At 45.0% G+C, this 21,827-nt stretch overlaps 1 protein-coding gene across 2 annotated transcripts in view; it reads right to left on the bottom strand.

Annotated features, from left to right (window-relative positions):
* Positions 1-11,360, bottom strand: part of PCDH15 (protocadherin related 15) — a 97,047-nt gene extending 85,687 nt beyond the window's left edge. The window contains exon 1 of one of the 2 annotated variants that reach the window (XM_078597651.1): positions 11,232-11,360. The gene's annotated coding sequence lies outside the window, so the exon portion shown is untranslated. Of the gene's footprint in view, positions 1-7,482; positions 7,602-11,231 lie in introns of those variants that run through there. The other variant, XM_078597652.1, reaches the window with a different exon arrangement.
* Positions 11,361-21,827: the final 10,467 nt, after the last annotated feature.

Raw genomic sequence — 21,827 nt, 5'->3', positions numbered from 1 at the left:
CAGCTTGGTGAAGTATGGTTAACGAACCCTCATGGCCAACGAGCAGACCTTCATTCAGCAGTAGTTTGATGAAGCATTGGAGCATTATATCTCCCATGTATTGTCAACAGAGTACAAAAGACATTGCCGTTTGCACGCCTCTGGATACAATCGCACCGACATGTCCGTTTAAAAGTGCAAGTGTTTGTATCAAACGTGATCCCAGATCAACAACTCCAATGATCTGGAGCAGTTGTTCCATCCAATCCTAATCTATTTGGATCGGATTTCAATGAAAGTATTTCGGTTATGCATCATTTCACGGCTAGAAGTCCTCTGGTCTAACACCGTTTGAGACTAGACATAAGAGTATAGAAAGCTATACTCTTAGGTTTTTTTGGTAAAGTCACGTAGGTAAAAAATTTAATTAAAATTAATAAAAGTAATAATAGAAATACAATAAAATAATAAATCACGACGTTTCGGAGGCAACACAAGTCTCCGTCATCAGGTGGGACCGTCACAGCTAGATTTATTATTTTATTTTATTTCTATTATGACTTTTATTAATTTTAATTTAATTTTTTTTACCTACGTGACTTTACCAAAAAAACCTAAGAGTATGAATCCTTGCAGTCACGAAAGCTTAAAATCTAGAATCGAAAGAAAGCTGTCTCTGGTGTGGACCAATCAGTTTCAAAGACAATGCATAAACTATCAGAATATGATAATTGGTTCTTTACCCTTCTATCTGGCAACAAAACTGACACCTTTTTTACAAGGAGTCATGTTTGCATAGACCGCAATACCTGCAGTCATAATACAAACAAAAGAACATAACTCTGATAATGTGCACTGTCCTTAAAGTTGATTGATCCACACCCGAGACAGCTTTCCTTAGAGCCTAGTCTCATATGGGTTGGACCAGATGACGCCAAAAGGCGCACAACTCAAAGACAATGCACCATCAGAGTATGAGAGCTCGGGGCAAGCATCTACACTATGGGAACCTCATTTGCCAGTAAAAATATGATATCAGAATATGTTTTTGTTTGCATTCTGACCACAAGCATACGTGGTTAATGCAGATATTATTCCTTGTAAAAAGTTTCAGTTTTGTGTTTTAACATCTTAACACCTGATTTGTTGCCAGAAAAAGAGGAAAACCTATTGTCATATCATTGGTTGTATTTATTTTAGTATCATAATCCAATAGTTTTAAACATTTGGTTGATGTAATATAGACATGATTTAGTTTCAGTTCGTTATATTATATCGACGTTCATCAGGTTTTCAATTTTAACAAAATTGTCACGAGTTTGGTTGTAGGCAACGCTGTGTACAGACGCTGCACAAGCTGAGGCTGCACTGCACGCCGTGGTAGGGAGACGGGATTAGCTACTTACTACTTAACTACTTTCATTTTACCAGGTAAGGGCCACTGAGATATGCAGCCCTTTTTCAGAAGCGACCTGTCCACAAATGACAGCTCAACGAAGTGGCTTATCGCGTGGAAATTTGTCACGGCCAAATAGTCTAAACGCATGTTTCTATCTTGACTTAAAGCTTTCGTGACTGCAGGAATTCATATATAATACGCATGTTTCTATCTTGACTTAAAGCTTTCGTGACTGCAGGAATTCATATATAATACGCATGCTTCTATCTTGACTTAAAGCTTTCGTGACTGCAGGAATTCATATATAATACGCATGTTTCTATCTTGACTTAAAGCTTTCGTGACTGCAGGAATTCATATATAATACGCATGTTTCGATCTTGACTTAAAGCTTTCGTGACTGCAGGAATTCATATATAATACGCATGTTTCTATCTTGACTTAAAGCTTTCGTAACTGCAGGAATTCATATATAATACGCATGTTTCGATCTTGACTTAAAGCTTTCGTGACTGCAGGAATTCATATATAATACGCATGTTTCTATCTTGACTTAAAGCTTTCGTGACTGCAGGAATTCATATATAATACGCATGTTTCTATCTTGACTTAAAGCTTTCGTGACTGCAGGAATTCATATATAATACGCATGTTTCTATCTTGACTTAAAGCTTTCGTGACTGCAGGAATTCATATATAATACGCATGTTTCTATCTTGACTTAAAGCTTTCGTGACTGCAGGAATTCATATATAATACGCATGTTTCTATCTTGACTTAAAGCTTTCGTGACTGCAGGAATTCATATATAATACGCATGTTTCTATCTTGACTTAAAGCTTTCGTGACTGCAGGAATTCATATATAATACGCATGTTTCTATCTTGACTTAAAGCTTTCGTGACTGCAGGAATTCATATATAATACGCATGTTTCTATCTTGACTTAAAACTTTCGTAACTGCAGGAATTCATATATAATACGCATGTTTCTATCTTGACTTAAAGCTTTCGTGACTGCAGGAATTCATATATAATACGCATGTTTATATCTTGACTTAAAGCTTTCGTGACTGCAGGAATTCATATATAATACGCATGTTTCTAAATGAGGGAAAAACCGGAGGACCCGGAGAAAAATCCACGCGACCACGGGGAGAACATGCAAACTCCAAATATACAGGCATCAGGCTCAGGATCAAACTCCCTACCTATTATATACCAGGCGAAGTAGTTAACATCTTGCCATTGCAACTCCCTTATTGGAGGATGCACATGTGTATGAGAGGCTACCTCATTGTCCAGATGATAAGAGGCTCCAGAAAGCTCGAAACACAGCATGGATGCAGGGAACTAACGCATGTTTCATATCTGAAAACACTGCGGTGCCATGAGAGTCGTCGCCCAGGCGATGATTATGAATGCGCCGCTTGATCGCAGGGAGAGACGTCTTCTGGAAGATTATTCTGATAAAAGCACGACTCCTCGAACACATTCATAATGCAAATAGATAGTGTTTATAATTAGGTAAAAACCTCTAGTCATTGACCCTCGCCCATGCAAAACACGTTTGGAACACAACTCATTCGCCGGGCTACAAGGATGCACAAACCTGTCAACCCCTTATCAGTGCCCTACCTTATTCCAGACCAATTCAGACCTTATTGGTCACCCCGTGCCCGTATAAATCTCAACGTTCATCCTACAAAGTCCCATCACAAGGGAGAGACACAAACAAATAAACCAAAAAAATGTGCCCGAATTGAAACGGCTGTATGCCTTTTGGACCTGAAAACTCAATTTCCCTGTACAAGAAGACGGGTAAACCATATGGGTTGACAGGTATGAAGCCTCATCTTTTTCTTTAATAAACACGGCGAGAGTAGGTGGGTGGCGGGTGTAAAAGGTGCTTCCTGTAATCAAAGCGTATGGTACTAGGCAAGCGTCCGCTGTTAAAATAAATAAATGCACTTCTTTTTGTGCGCAGTATCCTGGGCCATCTCTCACATCCCAATCTCTGCATCGTCAACAAACCCGCAGGAGATCATACGGCCCACGCAGCCACGTCACACGATTAATAAGAATCAATTTCCGAATTGACTCATCATGGCTAAGGCCACTATCGATGGATTGCGCATTCTACCTGAAAACAAATCTATTCACGAAAGACGAATCCTACAGCCATTATGGATCATGGGCCTGCCATTACTCAACCGCAATGATTGATTGGATTGCCACTGTTTGGGATGACAATTTACCAAATTGCATTGTATTTTGGTCCCAGTTCGAAAGCTGCCAACTTAAAATAAAGCAAAGTTGCAGATCATTCATTTAACTTTAAACAATCTATTTTCACGGAAACAAAACACACGTGAACTTCTCTCGTCACGGTTCTTTGACACAACCGTTGTTCATCAGCACCCGTCTCTCCAGTCAGGTGTCCCAGCGGAAGTGAACAGCCTGGACTCGGAAGGTTCCGAATTCATATTTATTTGGGAGTTGACTCAGCCCATCATCCCTCTGTGGTTGATAAAACAGCGACCACTCTGTGAGAATGTCAGGAGGGGCTGTCCTACGGATAGACTAGCCCACAGCCCAGAGGAATATGTCTACTCCACCACTAGCTCAGGTCTGTAAACAGGAGAAGAGCACTTCCCGATAATCATTTGAGCATAAAATCAGTGACAGTGATTACCACGGTCCAATCGCATGAATCCACTGGCCCTGACAACCTTCTTTACGCTGGTAAGTAAGCAGGATGCGGCACGTACAGTTCCATCAGAGCTGCCCGAGTTACTGTGATTGCACTTTTTATCTGTCACCCACGTCCTTTGCGATGTGCAAGATGATGGGGGGAGGAGGGAGGGGCAGATGAAGGATCCTCTGATGGCTGCCAATAAAATATTTTTTGGACCGGAGGGTGATGGATAATTGGCATTTCTGTGGTGCGTGGACGTTAAATGCAGTGTTTTTTGTTAGTTTTGCATACTATGCGTTGAAGTTGTTTTTTACATAACATTGAAAATCAAAACCATTCTACGGATGTAGTTGGGTGGGTGGGTAGGTCACAGAGATAAAGCCATATCAGTGCTTAGAGCTGGCACTGCTGAGATTCAAGGGTTCAAATCCAGGCAGCTATCCATGGTTAAACCACGTTCGCAAGTGCAGCGATTTGATCTCAAGCCCAGTCACCAATGCCAGCATAAAAAATAAATCCATTCCATTATCTAAAAATACACCAGCGGAGGATTGTGCATAACATACTAGTACATCATGACACAATACTTTTCCTAACCAAATAAAAATAAACTGTTATATACCATCAGCCTATTGGTCTTCTGGATCAATGTTTTCCAGGAGCATTTAAAACAGGCTAACGCTATACACTTCCATCAGGCCTGGTAAACAAATGCAGCCATTGCTTAAGACATCAGGCAAGCCAGCAGCAATATTTTAATTGCATATGGAATAACATTTGACATCTATTTTTCAATTAGAGACCCATTAACCCTTCATTAGCTTCCTATCACACACACACATTCTGTTAATTGTTCAGAAAGACCTTAGGGGAACCAAATTACAAACGTGTTACAGGCCAGCCAATAATGTCAGCAAGATGGATATAAGGAAAGGTTTTTGCACCGCATACATACAATGCAATCCACAAAACGACAAATTCATATCAAATACCATTATGCCTGGCTTTCAGTATCAAAATACAATATTCAATGGACTGAAGATTTAAACAAAAACAAGCCCTAAATAAATAAAAACAATTTACAGAGAAGGAACCACATTGAGTTGCATGAAAACAGCAGCAAAATACAAATCAGGTACTCATGATGACTTATGCAATTCTAGAAGATTGTCCTAACTCCATTTCCACATGGGATTTACGGAAGAGAAATTGCGTAAGCTCCGACAGATCCGACAGATCTAAGGGTGGTCGAGACCACCCTTAAGTCGGCCATTACTCACGTCCACACACCGGCTCTCACAAATGCAAAGGTCCCCGTATAGCCTTACCAGACTGTTGGGGCAAGTGCTGTTAGAGAGCACCTATGAAGGCCGGCATGGCACACGAGGGGGTGGGTGATCAGCACCACGCCCGGCCGCCTTTGTCTCCTCAGTGACGACGTTTAAACATCACACCAGGTACTCATTTGAGGCTGAGTCGACCTAGGGGAGGCCCAGGATCGGTTCAGAAAATCGTCACTGGTAGTGGCTGTGAGCGAGAATCGAACGGCAAGTTCGTAGCGCAGTGCGCTAACCACTACACTACCGCTCCCCCACTTTGTCTTTCTCTCACAGATACACATGCACACAGACACACACTCTCACACATATGTACAGACACGATTCTCGCTGACGGCCAACACCAGTGATGATCATCTGAACCTGTCCTGGAACTCCCCTGTGTCAACTCAGTCGCACATGAGTACCTGGTGCAGTGTGTGAACATCGTCAAAAAGGCGGCTTGGGCATGGTACTGGCCACCCACCCCCTCGTGTGAGTGCTGGCCTTCATAGGTGCTACTCACTAACTGCACTTTCCTGACAGTCTGTTATACGGGGAGTCCTTGTCTTTGGAGTGTAGCTGTCGTACCAAATCACCTGCAAAACTAAATAACAATTACAAAACAACATAAAAGTCAGAGTGATTTTCTGCTCAAATAAGCATTGCAGCAGTGGTCATCTCCTGATCACAACTTTGAACCAGTGGTGGAATATCCCCATTCTTATGGCAGGGGCGAGTCTCTCTCAAGGACAGCTACTCTTGACTTGCCCACAAAGTGGTGGCAATTTTATCGACCCCAGAGGGATGGTAGGTTGAGCCAACCCCAACCCGGATTTAAACTCACAACCTTTGGATTGCGAGCCACTCGCTCTACCTCTGAAACACCTGACCGGCAGATCTAAATAACGATTAAACCACGCATCATTGGCACTTTCATATGGACCGTGGAGTCGATGAGAACAAATTTGTAAAACACAAAGGGTGTACGTGACATGCGGTTGTGCATTTCTCCGTGTTAATCCAATTTGCAGTTTTATAACTTTCGAACAGCATCCAATCGGTGGCTGTCCGATGCCAACACTGTAAGGCCCTCAACGCAACGGGCAGAAGCAGCCTGCGACAGATGGTACGAGAAGCCATTTATCCACTTCATTTATTATATTTCTTATAATCTGCGCAGTCAACTCAGGGGCACACGAATCGCGTGCAGACCTGAAGTTGAAACGTTACCAAGTTAATTGGTTATGTGACGTCTCAAACATATGGCATATGGCCGTCAACATTTAATTATTGCCCATCAAACCTGTGAATCCACACTGCAGTGCTTAATGCATCACTTCAGTGACACCGCGTCATAATTAGTCTGCTCTGAACTACAATTGTGTCAGCGGTTGAAGGAAATGCACGAGAAATGTGATGCTAAACATATTCAAAGGATAACTGCAAAGGTTAAACAGAATAAAGTTTTCTGCCTAACAAAAGCACACACGACTTTGCGATTGTGCCGCTTGGGTAAATTCCGTACAGACTTAATGATTTTGACTTGGTGTGATATTCATTGCGCAATTGCATACCGTGTCAGTTATAGATTTACAATGTTTATATAATGTTTGCTACGTGTGCGGGTGTACGTGTAAAGTGTAGGTGGGCGAGTGAGTGAGCGGGTGGGTAGGTGAGCGTACGTCTTCGTTAGGTTTGTGTGCGAGTGTGTGGGTCAATGTGTGTGTTTGCGAGTGAGTGGATGAGCGAGCGCATGCGTGCACGCGTATATGTGTTAATACGCAAACACGGTTGGCTCCGTGCGGTGCGAAAGAAGTTCAACAAATACAATATGTAACACCCTCGCAAACGAGATGCTCCATCTCAAGCGATTTTCCCGTTCAAACACTTAACTCATTAATCAACAAAAACACCCCCCGCACCCCCCGAAAAAAAGAATTTCCCACGGCACCGTAATTCAGAGCAACGGTTTGACATCACCGTACAGAGAGGGCCCACTGCTCTGGGTGCGGCGAAGAAGACCGCCCTGAGTCCGATGTGGAATCGCGTGAAAACGCTTGGGCAACCCATGGCGCGCCTCGGGCTCACCTCAAAGGTCGCTCTGCGGTGGCAGCGGCGGCGGCGGCGTAGGGCAACACGCGCGAGGCATCACCGACCACTCACGCCGCCACAGCGCGGCCCATGGCTGTCTGCGACGTGACCCCCCCAATGCTGCCGCTCGGGGCTGTAAGCGGATTAGGCGCGCGTGTCGTCCAAAGTGCCGTGAATAATTATCCCCGCGCCCATCCCCACCGCCGCCACCACCTCCACCCCCACGCGGCTCGGATTACAGCACCGCAGGATGAACCCGCGCGAGCGAGAGGCTGCGCCCACTCTGATAATTACATTTCTGTAACTGTAGACGTCAATGAATAATGCAGTGCCACTGGAAGCAGCGGAGCGAGATGCGGGAGCGGAGCGGAGGGAGAGGCGACCGTGGGCCGAGGGGCGACTGCGCCTCGCAGATGACGCGCGCGCTCGAGCTCCCGGTGCTGCTGCTGCTGCTGAACCGGCGGCACACGATGAGCGCCGTGAGACACCGGCGGAGGTTCCGGTTCGACCCCAGCAAGCCGCCATAGTTAATGCTGCGCTGACAGTTGACCAGTGAACGTTAGAAATCACGCGGCAGCGTTCGAAATGAGTAGGCCATTGCGTTCTGGCGTTCTGGTCCAAATTTGGCAAATTCGAAATATTTCCCCTTTGGGTTCCCAATTGGGATTGCACAAATGTAACCGGTGTGGGCTTAACTGGAGACGACTCGCACGTAAAATGTGCACTTTGTGGGGTTTTTTTTTCCGTTGAGAAATGATATGCAAGTGTCGGTTTTAGTCCCGCAATTCGGTTTGGGCGTCTGTGATTGGTCCAGACGGTATATGAATAGCATTCTGTACAGAATCCCTCTCTGATATATATGGGCCATCGTTCGATGCAACACTGGTACGTAACACAAAATAATTAGCATCGTTGTGGAAAATATAAGGCACAAAAAAGCCAAATACGTCCCTTTCCCAAATGCGTCGCTTTTCGACGAATTAAACTGCTCTTGAAATGTGTAACCATTGTATATGTGGTGATATTTAGTGTACATTCGTGTGTGAAATTGCCTAATTGAAAGATTAAAATCCACCCTTCAACATTATTTCAAGCCAACCACTTGGTCAATAAATGGTAAAGATCTAGCAATTAATCTGTAAACAAGTTGTTCAGACGAGAATAACTAGTTACAAGTGGGACATTTTTTTAAAAAATGTATTGCAGTAACTGACCATATATTCTTATTTTCATTACTCGGGGAAACAGTCGCCTTCGAGTTCACCAGGACCTCAGTAACGTCCCTCGTCATCGCTTGAAGGCACGGAAGCCCGTTTGGACCATTCGCTTCACCTTCAACAATGCGAGTTCAATCCTGACAAAGCTCGGACAGCTGAATGGAGTTCAAAATAATTCCCACAACAAACACCTTTTGAAAGACCCAACACAGAAGATCGCTAGGTTTGATCTTCCACGAAGCTCATGGTCCGCCTTAAACCGCATCCGCACAAACCATGACATACTTTTTGCACAAATGGAATATAAAAAAAAAACTCTCCAGTGTGCGACTGTGGTCATCCAGCTCAGACCGTACAATGTTTAACAACACAATGCCCGATCCACAAATACTAAGGTGACAACACAGCGATACACTCCGCTGATCCTGACGCGGTTATCTGACTTGACCACCTGAATGTGAAATGGTAGTTGTTGCTTCGCGTCTACAACCCATCAATCGGTGTGCCAATGAATCCCTGTGGACCCTGAGGGTTAGGGTTACCTTTCATTTTCTAAACACAGCTGCTGGGCACAGGCTCAAAACGCCAAATGGCCAGCGGCAAACAGCACTGCCAAAGTTTCAACAGATAAGGAGTGTAACACATTTCTTGAATTGAGCAGGGCTATTATGAGAGCTTGGGAAAAGAGACGATAGAAGGGAATTCCAAAGTGGAGCAGCAGTGCGTGGGAAGAAGCAGAAAGAGAGGAGCTGTGACTGGCAGTGTGATGTTTGAACACAGTGTGGATGAGATGACACAGTCTGCTAAACCGAGTCCTCAACATGGATTGCGAAATCAATGAGCACAACGAATTAGAAGAATTTCACTCTAAAATAAAAATGGGATATCGCCCACAATGCATTGACATTGCTTTTATTCACCATCTGTGGTCAAGTGCACGTTGCAGGAGACCTTGTCTTCCCGTTGTCTGCAAACGAGGCAAGATTCAGCTCAGTTCTATTACAGCTGCTCTCATGGTCATGACCAAACATTTGTCTCACCCCTCTACAATCTTACCTGCGAATCCCCGGGGTTCCGATGATAATGGGAAAAATCACAGATCCACTGGCCCCGGCGGATAACGTGATTTACGGATAAGACGACGGGGGAGGCGTTTGATGTGTTTCCCCGTGGAGGGAACGATTGTGATCGCCCGACGGGGCAAGGCCTGGGCTCAACTTTCACCATAAACTGTATGTACTATATTAGAGAGAACAAAAAGTTTTGTTGGCTGGCCACGTGCCGCCCAGCGCGCAGAGGGGAAGGGGCACACAATTAGAGGGGTGCGTGGGGGGCATGCGAGGGTGGGGGGGGGTCGACTGGGGGTTGTCACGCGTGAGATGGGGGCGTTGGGGTGGGGAGAGGACCTTCGTTCAACGATGGGTACTTTCACTTTATTTTTTATTTTACTTTGGCTGACTGGCAGCACGCTACGAGTACGTTGGCGAAAACAACATGTGGCCGAGATAAACCGGTCTGTGTTTGTGCACGAGAAGGAGTCTGGTTGGCCGGCTCGGTCCGTCATCGGGGCCACGCGTGCCAACACTGGCACGCGTGGCCCCGATGCCATCAACGCTCCCCTGGCCACTGATGGGCTGTGAGGCTTTAGTAGAATTTCGGAACGGAGCTCCATCCATTCCGCAAGGGGGCCCTGGCCGAACGCTGCTTTGTGAATTTGAAAGAATCGATTTACAGATGATGACAATGAAGGCGATGTTGAAGAGAATGATAACGATGAAGATGATAGTCATAGTGGTTCTCAAGATGAGTAAAGGAGGTCATCTGATATTCTTTGGTTCTTTCGGTAAAGTCACGTAGATAGAAGAAAAATAATAATAAAAAGAAAGTAAATAAAAATGATAAAAATAAAATTAAAATAATAATAAACTAAATATAGACTGTAGCCTGGTTCTTAACCTGAGTGGGCGTACTGGCAGTCTATAATGTAGATTTATTCTGATTCTTTCAGTAATAAAAAAAAATAAAGATAAAAATAGTCTACATTATAGACTGCCAGGACGATAACTCAGTTTAATAACCATTGCTACAGTCTACATTACAGAATGCCAATACGCTCACCAAGCTTAAAAACCAGGCTACAGTCTACAGAATAGACTGCCAGTACACTCAGCGAGGTTAAGAACCAGGCTACAGTATACATTAATGTTTTTGTTTTGTTTTTTATTATGCTTATTTTATTTTTATAACTTTTTTATTCACTTTATTTTTATTTTTCTATTTACGTGACTTTACCGAAAGAAGCAAAGAATATGAATTCCTGCAGTCACGAAAGCTTTAAGTCAGGTCATCTAATATTTCACGCCAAATGCATTATTGTGCAGCCTTTCTCAGCAAAGATGGGATTCTACATTGTTTCGCATTAAAATACACACCAGCAATTTGAGAGATGCAATTTGCATGAATGACTCTACAGGTTATAATAAAACAGCATTATTACGATGCACTCGTTTGAGGCGCGAATCATCTTACCTATCAAGTTCCCGGGGGAGAGGTGCCTTGAGTGGCAGCCAAAAGCAGGCATCGAGATCCACTACGCCATTTCAGCACGCGACCAAGAGCGAATGCTGAGTGCGTAGAAATGAATACTCCGAGACACCTGCGTGCACCGGCAAGTGATAAGGCATTGTTAGTATCTCACATGGAGTCAATAGGGTACAGAGAATCAGCCGACCCAAGATGAAAAAAGCAAGGAGTAGCAGATTTAAGACTGTTGTACAGGACAGTGTAACATCTAGGACGAGGGGCTTTTGTGAGCCTAGGTACACAAAGACAACGATACCCCGTATAGCCTTTCCAGACTGTAGGGGCAAGTGCTGTTAGAGAGCACACGAGGGGGTGGGTGGCCAGCACCACGCCCGATTGCCTTTCTCTGGGGAGTGGCTCATTTGAGGCTGAGTCGACCTAGGGGAGGCCCAGGACCGGTTCATATAATCGTCACCGGTGTTAGCCGTGAGCAGGAATCGAACCGCTAGACCACCACTCACTACACAAGAACGTGTTTGACCACACATCCTTGCGTGACTACACACACTCGTGCAATAAAAATCACCAGATACTTGACTATGAATTTACTATGAATGTTGCAATAACTTTTGAAAGTAATTTGCCTGAGTCGACTTTGTTACGAGTAATGTATTAACATTTATACGTATGTATGTGCCGTTTGATTTCTTCTGCAAAATTTATATTTTTTCCTCTGGCGAGATGTTAACTACCTCGCCTGGTATACAGGAGGTCGTGGGTTCGATCTCGACCCTGACGCCTGCTGTATATTTTGAGTTTGCATGTCTCTCTACCTGTGGTTGCGAGTATTTTTCTCCATATCCTCCGGGTTTTCCCTCGACATTTAGAATCAACACGCGTTTAGAGTATTTGGCTGCTATAAATTTCCACATGATAAGCCACTTTGCTGGGCTATCATTTGTGGCCAGGTCGATTCTTAAAAAGAGCTGTACAGCTCAGTGGGCCTTAACTGGTAAAATAAAAAAAAATGTTGAAATAGTAAAACAAATATGCTTGTTTGCTTTTGATACGATTGCAATTTACATCATTTCTACAATATTTGTTTTTATGTTATTGCGTTTGTCCTTTTGGTGACCCATGTTACTCTTGCGAATTCATGGCTCTTGAGTTCTCACCTTGGGTAAACACAATCCATCTGAAACTTGAAACTATGTTTGCTTTACGAGTAGAATTGACACTTTTTTTTTCTTCCATATAGACCAAACCCAAGCATAGTTCTCAACCAGTCTAGGTCTATAAAAGCCCAGGCATAGGTGCACAGTCTCAATGTCTGGGTCAAACCCAGACATGCAGCAATCTTATTCCCATGTCTATCTATACACATATGGGCCCGCATACAACTGACGGTCGTCAGTCTTTATTTAGACGCAGATTATTCAGAGGTGACTTTACTCAGTGACATTAAATGACCTGATTTACTGCGTAAACATAAGCTGCTTATCGTGAAGATATCACCGTATGCTTATCAATTACCCCCCATGACGCCAGAGTCTACACGGAGCTGGCGTGTAAACACAAGAGAAATTACTTCATAATGGGAGCTCAAAGAGGACGTAGTATTTCACGAGTAAAAGAATGTTGCACGCGAGGCAGTGAGACGGGGCAGATGAGTGGGGGGGGGGTCTGCCTCTCCGATGCGATATCAACAAAGCCGCGCGCCAAATCGGGTGCTTAAGACTCGGCGAGTTCAGACAATTTACTTTCTGGGGGAAACACTTGGCAGGACCCTCTTGAAAGTCGCGAGGCTCTCTTGGCAAAACAGTCACAATTACAATTACCCCACACAGGCCTGCAAGCGAGTGTATTATTACCCCTGTCCTACATTTTCAGGGAAGAGAGCGACAATCGCAGTGAGTTTCCCGAATTCAGTGATTTGGCAGCCCACAGCGGCACTGTTTACAGCACTCACTCTCGATAATGAAATTCAGAAAGTAAAAAAAAGTCAGGGCAGAACGTCACTTGAACAAATGCCGATGGAAAACAGAAAGTTCGCAAGGCGATAGCCGTAAATGTTCGTGTTATGTGTGTTTCAAACAACACACAGAAACGTGTTCTTGTTATATATGTACACACGTGAAACTTATTTTTTACCGAAAAACCTAAGAGTATTCATTTCGCACCGTAGGCAGCCAGCCACCAGCCGTGCTCATCGGAAGTGCGGGGGAAGGGCAACAGACTAAGCACAAAAATCTGTTCTAAAGAAATGAGTTTTCAATCTAACACAAACACTGTACTACACATATGTTGAATACACTGTATACGTGACTATATTTAAACATTTATGTAGCACCCGGTGGCTCAGCGGTTGAGTAAACAATGGGAAGCGTGCGAGTTCAAGCCCTGGATGGGGGGTTGACTCAGCCCATCATCCCTCTGCGGTCGACAAAATAAATAACACTTTGCGCAGAAGTCAACAGTGGTTGTCCCATGGACTTGCGGAAATCATAGCGTTGGTTCAGGGCTGTACACGGGAGTTAATCGCCGTCTCAGTGCTGATTTGAGCAGGAGATAATTTGATTCTCGTTATGCACAGCATTATACGTTGTGTTGGTATAAAGCCACTATTTTCAACAATTAAATTAACGTCACAAGTGATTATTGATTATATTACTTTGAAAAAAACCGTTACTAAAAATATTTGTTTCGGGTCTATAGACGTATGCATGCTACATTGCTTTTGCAAATAGGTATCGAATATCAGACAAATGTAAAAACATGGATTTTTATTCAAGCTGGCAAAATGTTTACCTTTAATTTTTTAACCATATTCAGATAAATCATTGATTGAATAGCAACCGATATCGCTAAAGATATTTAATTGGATGTTGCAAATCTCAGCTATATTAATTATACATTGAGAATATTCAGTTGCTCACGCGAATATTGGGATATCAACCGATATTGTAACAGGGTTTTTTGTTTTTTTTGGCCTCTTCAGGTAAAAAAAGAAATACATGTCCCCAATGTATTCCCCAATGTATTCCAAACACGCCATTGCCATTCTGCCACGAGATGACGAATGACATCGGAAATTTCTCGGAGCGAATCTCGCCGTGTCTTCTCCAATCGCCTGCGGAAGAGAATGCTCAGCGGACGTCTCTACCCCCAAGGCAGGAGGAGCTGCGACTCCCCGCACGGCTCCGCCCAGAGTCTGTTTTGCTGCATTACAGTCAAATCGATATTCGTTTTTTTGTTTCATTCTCAGAGCTTAAATTTCGCTACATTAAATGCAAAAAACAATTTTAATGCGATGGATTTTTTTTCCGTGCACCCCTTTGGCAATCGGACCATCAACTCGCTACACATTTGAACAAAACATTTAAACGAGCAGACAGTTGGCCTCCGTCACACGCCTGCCCCTCCACATAAACGTATAAAAGTGTTTTAACACCTGACCATCGACAACATGGCCTACTGGGAGTGCATAATTTCAACAACATTGGTTCAACGCAAGGCAACATTTTCAACCAGAATCGACATTCAGTGTCCCATCAGCAATTTGTGTGTTGTTGTAACTTTCTGACCACCCCTACTGAACATCTGTGAAAAATAGCTTCATAGCTCATCAGATTTCTCCACGATAAATAAAGATTCTGACCCTGAGACAGGCTAGCTTCAAACTAATGCTTGAGAACTGCCACACGCGTGTAGGCAAGTACCCTCTCTGTTAGATACGGGGTCAAAGTTCAACAGAAAAACTATACAATACATAACAAAAACATAAGCATGACCATTGTTGTGGAGAATACCGGTATCAAAATAAACAAGCAGACAAATTCGATTCCTTCTATCATCTGTCCGTGCTCAACGAATAAGTCGTTTTTACGTATCTCAAGATATGAGAACTCTGTTTAATGATGGCGGCTGCCTGCAATGGAGACCTTGGATCTCAGCGCCACACATTAACGTGACATTTCATCAGCGGATTTGGCCTTTTCCCCCCAATCCTGTGAATGAAACATGAAGAAGCATGATGTGCCTCTGCTGCTGTGCACTGCATAAAAGGCTACCTCATAGCAAATGTGCATGGCCATTCAGGATTTAAGTCAAGGTTAATGCAGAATTTCTTATTGAAAGCCCTGGAAGACATAAACAACGTTTGGAGCTTTCTTTGTTTTTGAAATGTAATAAAAAAAAACAGTCATGAAAATATTTGCATATATTTTCGGAGCCGATGGGTTTTTTTCTGTTCACAGTTGCGTTTGTAAAGATAACGGTGGAAGCCCAGCAGAATGTGTAGACCTTAGTATCTATTGAACTGAGATGGGGATCAAACGGATGAAATAAATATGCAGACGAGTTCAGAATGCAGTGCTTTTCGCAAAACTGATCTTGATCAACAAAATCAACACAGCCGAGCGCCTGAATGTTAATTACAATGCAGTCGATATCACGGTGAAGAGGTCACCACAGCCCAATCTCATTGGTGCCTCCATACTTCACTACCGATGCTTTATTGCTGCCAGACCTGGCAGCTGTTATAGTCCACACTATCAGCAAGGTCCACTCACAGTATCCAACCCTACGGTTGAGCCTTCCCTCGGTTGTTGACCCTCAGGTCTCATTCTGACCCTCCATCCTGCGAATGTGCGGCCACTCACCGCGGCCTCCGCTTCCACATTGCAGGACATCCGTACCGTTCTCTCGTCGCACTGTAAATCCAAACATGTCACTTGCTTCTTGTGTTTCTTTGGGATTTCTGGTATTCTCCCCTATCGTCTCTTCCCAAGCTTTTGTAACTTTGCTGAATTCGGGAAACGTGTCAACACTTATCTATTCCAACGTCGATAGTGCAGTTTGTTGCTGGCCTCGTGACGTTTTGGCCCTTAGGAGTTGTGATAGGCCAAACGCTCTTTTGTAGTCTCATCATATGTCTTAGTACTAAGGTTGACTTCCCTCAGAGTCAAGGTGGAGAGGTCATCAGGCTCAATGCTGTTCATGCCACCACACCTCACCATCTGCTGGCCATCGCAATTGTTGTAAAATTGACTCAACTTCCGAGGTCCACATTTGCAGTCTCCCGCCATTGGAGTTCAGGTGTTCCCTCCTGGTTTCCATCCTCTGGATGCCTGTCTGCATGCCCTGCCTTCTCCGTCCGCCAATGTTCCCTACCCATTACAAGCTTATCTTCCTGTTTAAACCTACAACACTTCCTTGCCACGGTCAGATGTGGGTATTCGGCCTAATTGAGGCTCCCCTCCACCGCTGCAAAGCGTTCAGACGCAACATGCACAACGTAAGCACATCTTACTCGTGGGACTTACACCATTACTTGGAGAGCACAGTAAATCCTCCTCAGCCTAATATTTTATCGAGCACTTCAACAATTCTCAGCACTGCATTTGGTGGACGTAAAAAAAACGCATCAATCCCCGTTCCTTTTACCTAAGATTGCTAAAAAGTGTGCGCAACGCTTCCGCACCACCATGAGTAATGTTTTAAACATCTATTCATACACATAGCGACGGCCTTGCCTTACTAATAATACCCACTTCATTATCGCCACCTTGCACGAAGCCCACGAGATTAATTCTCATTCAGCGCAGAACCGTATTACGCCTGTCACTTACATTGTGCACCTGCTACCATGAGCTGTTTGTCCTGACTAATTCCCCAAACAGTGCAGACGTTACAATTACAACTCGAAGCTGTGCCTGGTATCGGCTGCTCAGAGACTTGGTTTTTGCTTGCTGCTGTAGCTGCCGGGGACTCGACGACTGCAGAACCTGTCTTCAAAATGACACAAATGGGTCGGTGATGCTGCGTTTGGAGTGTCTCTCCTGCACATGTCTGCTCGCCACACCGTTAGAACAGTCTCCACCTGAGTGCCCAATTACGCCTCAAGAGCCATTCCCCATCATTGATCAATCAGTGGCGGAGCCACAGTTTACGCTGTAGATCAAACCCGGACGCGTTTTCTCCGTCAGCATAGGTCAATCAGAAGTGTGCAGTTCTACCGTGATGAAGTTCAACGCAGTGCCATCAGATGTCGGTACAAATGAATTCCTGCAACCTGGACAAGGATGCCAATTCCCGGGCTGTCCATCTCAAGCCCGTAGAGGTGGGAAGCCTAATTAGCACGCACCACGCTATGAAACTCGCGAACCTGGGTTTGATTCCTAGTCACGGGTGACATCAATGGGTTATTTAAATAGTTTTGCAATACCGGTGAATGCTTGAAAAGACTTCGGATGTGCAACAATATATTGTATACTTATGTATGCACACCCATGAATCACTTGAGATTAATAATGGCTAAACCCAAGACACATTCTGGGATGAGATGTTATGTACCCTTGAAACATTAAAAATGTCAGTTCAAAATATGATACATGTAGTCAGCTTGAAACAAAGATATAATTACCAGGCACTGACTGTTTCGTCTCATCCACACAGTGATCCACCAATACAACAACACACCCACCCACTCACAAAAATACAAAGATCCCCCGTGTAGCCTTGACAAACTGTTGGGGCAAGTGCTGTTAGCGAGCACCTATGGAGGGCGGCACGGCATACGAGGGGGTGGGTGGCCAGCACCAGGCCCGGCCGCCTTTGTCTCCCTAGTGGCGATGTTTACACGCCGCACCAGGCACTCATTTGAGTCAAGCTAGGGGAGGCCCATGACCGATTCAGATAATGGTCACTGGTGTGTTGGCCGTGAGCGGGAATGGAACTCAGGTAGCAGCGTTCGTAGCGCGGCGTGCTAACCGCGACACTATCGCTCCCCACTCACACACCCACTCACCTACCTACTCATCCGCTCACTCACCCACTCACTCACTCACCCACTCACTCACACACTCACTCACTCACCTACCTACTCACACACCCACTCACCTACCTACTCACCCGCTCACCCACTCACCCACTCACCCACCCACTCACTCACACACCCACTCACTCACCCACTCACCTACCTACTCACACACCCATTCACCTACCTACTCACCCGCTCACTCACTCACCCACTCACCCACTCACTCACTCACTCACCCACTCACCCACTCACTCACTCACTCACCCACTCACTCACTCACTCACCCACTCACTCACTCACCCACTCACTCACTCACTCACCACACTGCAGGTCCCTTCACCTCTCTTTCTTCTGTTTCTCCCACTGCTCCACTTTGGCATTCCCTCCCATTGTCTCTATTCCCAAGCACCATAATTAATTCAAGAAACGCGTTAACTGTTACCGATTATAACTTTAATGGTGCTGCTTGTTTCTGGCCACTTGATGTGTTGGTCCTTTGGGCCTACGCTCAGTGTGACTGTATTTTAAACAATTATACACTTTGATAAATACGAATTTGCATTACTGTATGTAAACATTTTTTCACCTCCAACAATATGGGTAAATGAGACATCCACCAGCTGCTGCTGTACGATAGTAAATTACAGCTCGAAACGAGCGCCAACGGTACTGTTACAAAGAGTTTTCTATACACCCCGAGGGACGCGTTCCTACCGCTCAATCCACGCATGATCATGACTTGGGAAGGGCAAGCAGTCCTCAAATGCAGTCACCCATGTCAGGTCCAAAGATTTGACAAAACCTCCGGCACGTTCATTACCGGTTCACTCGCTCATCTCAGGTAGACTACCCCACCGCCCCTCCATGAAATCATGTTATTTTAAAACTATTACTATTAACTATGTTTTATTTTATCAGGTAAGGCCCACTGAGCTACATAGCTCTTTTAATAAGCAAAATTATAGCTCAACGCAGTGGCTTATGACGTGGAGAGTTATAGCAGCCAAATACTCTAAACGCATGTTTTAATTGTGGAGGGAAAAACCGGAAGACCCGGAGAAAAATCCACGCGACCACGGGCAGAACATGCAAACTCCAAATATACAGCAGGCGTCAGAGTCGCGATCAAACCCACGAACCTCCTGTATACCAGGCGAGGTAGTTAACATCTTCCCACCGCGGCGTCTCCTTCCAATATCTGCCCCTCCACACACAAAATAAATACATAAATTCCAAATCCATTCAGCCGCAGAGCCTTCTGGGAGTGAATGCATTTCAGGAGTATTGGTCCAGCACAAGCAAACTCTGGAATTGTGTGCTCTCAGAATGCTGTGTGACTGACAAGACATGTTAAAACATGATATGATGTTTGCGTGGCAGGATAGATATGATAGTCTCCACAAAGGTACAAACTATTATTTTGTGTTATGCATTGGTGCTGTTTTCCTTTCACTGCCATTAGCTACACGTCTTATTGGTCGTTGCAACGGTTTTTTTAGTGCCTTTGCATGATGCTCCAAAACATAATTTGTTGCGCAGTTGAATTTATGACTTACATGCTCGCAAAAAACATCATCACCAACATCATACCTAGCATCCTCATGATCAGCATCAGTAGCAGCAACACACAGCCACAGTGTTCGTGAATGGCGCATCGGGTCGTTATGTGTCTGTTCTGGATGACCACAGTAGCCTCACACCGCAAGGAGAGTTTTTAATTTTCCACAGATCCGATCCACAAACACGAAGGGGGCATCATCACAGCGATGCTGCACCACGCCGCTACTACTGACACAATAATCAGGCTCAACCACATCCATGCCAAATTAAAATTGCTGCTCTATAGGGTGATCCAGCTGTCTTGTCACTCCCATCTAATTCCATATTTATTTTTGCATACCAATGGGTGTTTGATGTAATGTAGGCAAAATAACAAACAAAAAATAGGACCACCCTTGTACATCAACATCAGCCACACGCAGGCGAAGACAGCCACAGTTCGCTGCCTTCCTCTCTCTCCCTCTCTGGCTTCCACAGCCACTTTATAGAGCGGCAGCAGCATCAGCTAAGCCAATTACTCAGCCACAACCTGGGTAACGAATGCCCTCTCCCACCAATCAGGTGAGCATTGTTACTATTTAATCGCCCTCAGGTCGATTGGATTCACCTGTTTTCGCGCAGTCAATCCCACAGGAGGCAGCTGTGAAGTCGACACGAGCCTGATGCCTTTCACTTCTCTTGCAATACGAGCAGTGATGCAAGTGTAGTGACATCTCGGGATGTCACTGTGCAATGCCGGCCCGAGAGAGGCACGGCGTGCGGTGTAACGACATCGTGGACACCACGAGGACGTGGGTGCAGTACCGGCCCTAGAGGGGCTCGGCGAGCGCTGATCGATAGCGCTGGATGGCACCACGCTTGGCGTGCAGTGCCGGCCCCTACAGGATAGGGTGTAGGAGTGCCGTCCATGGAAATGGGGTTACTCAAGGCCGTGGCACTCTGGTTGACCCGATAGGACACGTGACCGGTTAAGTCTACCAAGGGGCCCCAAGCGGGGGATAGGGGTGGTCACGTGGTCGGGGTGCAGATCCTGCTCGAGGATTCTGGAAGGTGGGCGTGGCCAAGGGCGGAGCCAGAATATAAGCCGGGTCCCCCAGAGGGAAGAAACCTTCGTCGACGTTCAACAAGTCCCCAACACGTGGACCTGGACCTGAGCTGTTGGTCCTGGTCCGTTGTAGCTAGTTACGTTGTAATTAGTGTAGTCAGCCTGGTGGTCACCACCATAGGTTGTTATTCTGTTCAGGGGCCGTTACCCCGTGTGCTGCTGTTAAATAAATGTGTTGCCTCCAAGAGTATGTCTGCGACTCAGTTGAATCCACTACACAAGTCATGATAGCCATCATTGAGAATCTGGAACGTGCACAGGTTATGTTCACTCTGAGAGCGAATCACTCAGAGGCGATGAGAATCACAAACAAGCGGCGGGGGAAGGCATCTGGAACCATCATCAGGCTCCGTAGCCCTAAGGGCCGGTGACATTACCCAGCGGTAGAAAATTCGCAGCTCGTTGCAGAGGTTCATGGCTAGCTTCCACACTTGCGGGTGTATTAACCGTAGCAATATTAGGCACTCTCTGCTTCCAAGTGGGATTTTCAATATGCAGTGACGTCATTCGAAAGAGGAGGACATTATATGCCGACATCACGGCTGAAATAAATAAAAAATTGCACCGCTAATTACTAAATTGGAATATATATACGTGTAGCAATAGTTGCCCCCGACTGGGAAAATTTGGCAGGACCTAAATAAGTCTTGAGACTCGGTGAGTGGTGGTGGCGGGTCGTAAGAACCCCCCCCCACCACCACGCTACGCCTGCCCGCGTGAACCAAATTACTCTCAATTCAAACACAAATTAACTCGCTGCACACTGCACGCGTCCGATGATTGTTAAACACATAACGTGCTTAGAAATTAACGATTCCTGCATTAATAGAGCCAATTCTAATTCAAGAAGGAGATCTCAGTGTACGCGCGTGTGTACCCACGTGCGGCATGACGCAGACAGCGGTGCACGTTCGTATGTTTGTATGTAAGTAGGTTGAACTTTTTTCGCACCGTACGTAGCCAATCATGTAATAGGAGGATGCGGGGGAAGGACCACAAATTAAACACAAAAAACAGTTCTAAAGAAATTCCTTTTCAATATAAAATATTTAAAAGTGCATAGCTCCAGTGGCTTCCAAATAGAGCGTTCCAGACGGCATCTGAAAGCGCGCGATGC

The sequence above is a fragment of the Lampetra planeri genome, chromosome 9 (genome assembly GCF_965212315.1).
Source record: "Lampetra planeri chromosome 9, kcLamPlan1.2.h2, whole genome shotgun sequence".
Classification (NCBI taxonomy): domain Eukaryota; kingdom Metazoa; phylum Chordata; class Hyperoartia; order Petromyzontiformes; family Petromyzontidae; genus Lampetra; species Lampetra planeri.
The sequence above is the reverse complement of the archived record's forward strand: the minus strand, read 5'-3'. Positions and strand labels throughout refer to the sequence as shown.